Source organism: Spinacia oleracea, chromosome 3 (assembly GCF_020520425.1).
Source record: "Spinacia oleracea cultivar Varoflay chromosome 3, BTI_SOV_V1, whole genome shotgun sequence".
Taxonomy (NCBI): Eukaryota; Viridiplantae; Streptophyta; class Magnoliopsida; order Caryophyllales; family Amaranthaceae; genus Spinacia; species Spinacia oleracea.
The window spans coordinates 33,611,476-33,614,373 of NC_079489.1; positions in this window are offsets into that span (position 1 = coordinate 33,611,476).

The following is a 2,898-nucleotide window of genomic DNA, read 5'->3' on the forward strand; positions in this document are numbered from 1 at the left end:
GGCTTCAACAGGCCAGTTAGCAATTCAAAAAATAAGGGTAAACTATTATTTTCTCTTATTTTAAAAGTGGATCAAAACTTTGTAAAAGTAAATTAAGTAGGCTCAAAAGTAAATTCATTTGTGGAGCTTGATATGAACTCTTACGAGCCTTTTCTATAAATAAGGTGCCCCAATAACATTCCTTTACCATACCTCATATGTGTTGCTGTCTACCCCAAAAAAATAGCAGTAATCGAATGAGAAAGCATTATATGAGGTAAAATGGTCAAAGTAAAGGTCTTTAAAGTAAAAGTAAATAAATAAATACAAAAAGTAAAGATGAAGCTACGTGGAATTTGAACTCGTATCCTTTGCACAAAGCTCTACCCATTGAGCTAATAGGCTAGTGTTATTTTTAAGATAGAGTTAAAGTAACAAGAATACAATATATTTTACCTTATTTTCAAACTAAAGTAGATAAAGAACCCGTAATAGTAAATAGAATCAATTCAAAAGTAAATATCATCAAATAGACAATAACACAGACATAGTACCTTTGTCATTTCACTAAACAATACCTATGCCAACTCCAAAAGAACCCAACAACCCTTTAACTAGCTTCGAGGAGAATGAAATATTATGAAGTAATTCGGAAAATCTAAGAAATAAATAATATAAACTCAAAAGTAAACAATATAGACTCAAAAGTAAATAAAGGAAACTCAAAAGTAAACGAGCTTACGTGGGATTCGAACCCACATCTTTTGTGCTTTTGCACAATGCTCTACCAATTGAGCTAGTAGGGTAGTGTTTTTAAATAAACTAAATAAAAGTAAAGCAAAAAAAAAAACACCTTGATTTCCTCCAATGCCTAGCTATCTTAAAGTAGACTAATTCTCTATAAAACTAAACTAAATTTCTACAAATGTAAACTAAATTCTTTAAGGTGTCGTGGCTGATTTTTTAGAACAAGAAATTATGTGAAGGAGGATACTAGAATAAAAAAAGGTAATTACTTTGGTTTAGAACTTAAGCTGCCACAGTGGATTTTGTTTAGGAATTCCATCAGTACGCTTATTTCTGTTTTGTGTTGATACGGGTATTGGAATGAGTCGGAATCCAAACTGTGCATGTGAGTGGAAATGAAAAAACAGGGGGGAAAGGAAATAGAAAGGATCCCGGAGTGGGCATGGATATTTAATTAAAATCAAGGTCATAACTTTCATGAAGCTCAGCACAAAAAGAATTATGGTTTTTAAATTTACTTGTGTTTTTGAAATATGAACTTGATTTCTGATTAGGATAGAAGTTGCAAACCATTTCCACCTGCAAAAATTTGCAACAACAGAGTAAATGATTCTAACATCTCCGCTATTTGCGGATATGCATCATATCTGTGCAACAGTATACTACAGAAACACAGAAAAGGAAGCAGACATTAGAAGTGTGAGATTATTCTTTAAAACAGTTGCTCCCTTTGCCCAATTACTTATCCTACAAGCATAGATCAGAATTCAGAAATCATCTATTGCTCCCCAAGTTTGGAGCTTTAATGATCCAGAATGATCTTGCCCCAAACTCTAAATACATATTTACTATCCCGCCTACGTAACTTTGGCCTAAATCAACAGATCCTCATGTTCCCACAAGTAATAAATTATCAAACTATAGATGTAATTCAGGCTTATATCAATGCAAAATACTTTGGCTTCCGAATTCTGATATCCACAATTGTGTTTCAGCTTAAAATTCCGAAATGCAATCAAATACAGAACATGTATTTTCAGGTTTGCCAATGAGGCATATTTACCTAAACTTTAGTACAGATTTGTCATCACCCTAAAACTATAACATTAATATAGGGTAAATTACCGGGTTTGTCATAGCTATAAAACCATAACAAGAACACAAGGGAACCCATTATTGCGGATTGATTCCTTGTGAGACTACTGATTTCAGTAATAGGCAGTTTCTCATGTTATTTCAGGTTACGTGAGACTAGATACTAAGAGCCTAATACGAGAAAGAGAAACAAGAACTGAAGGCCTGAATTGAGCTTTAATACTTATCATAGACGAGAGGATTGCAAGAGAAAATCCAAACTTCTAAAAATCTCGGAAAAGTAAACAATCCAACCTATGAAAGTAAACAATCATAACATAGGAGAATGTACAAATAACAAGTCAAACTCCATTCTTCTCATCTCAACCTTGTAACTGAAATAACAACTTAAACTACTCCCTCCGTCCCAGATTAGTTGTTACACATTCCTTTTTCGTCCGTCCCAGATTAGTTGTTACACTTCTAAATTAGGAATGACCCCACAATTATTATATTGTCTCTCTCTTTCCACTAAATGATTTTTTGTCCCCTCACCCTCTCTCATTCAATTAAAAAAATACCCCACTAACTCCTATCACATCTACTTTTTCAATAAAATAACAATTTGTAACCAAACAACCACTTATCACCTAAAACTATGTGCAAAGGTAAGTGTAACAACTAATCTGGGACGGAGGGAGTACTTCATATTATTATGTCATTCAAATTTTACAATAAATCTTTTGAAATAAAAAAACAAACACATGTAAAAAAAAAAGATTAAAACCCTAAAATCTGAAATCCTAAAAAAATCAAAATTTTAAACCCCAAATTTAGATATCAAAATCGCAAACAATGTAACAAATTCACAAAATGAAAATCATAAATCAATTCCAATAGGTTCAATCAAACAGAATTCAACCAAAATAAAACTGAAACCCTAAATAATCGACCAAATTTCGATAATCAGAACTTAAATCCAAAAAATTGAACAAATTAATAACTGAAGTTCAATCAATACCTGAGCGAATTGAGAGATATGAAATCGCAAGAAGGTTAAGCAATTGCAAGAACAACAAAAATTGAAGAAGATGAAGA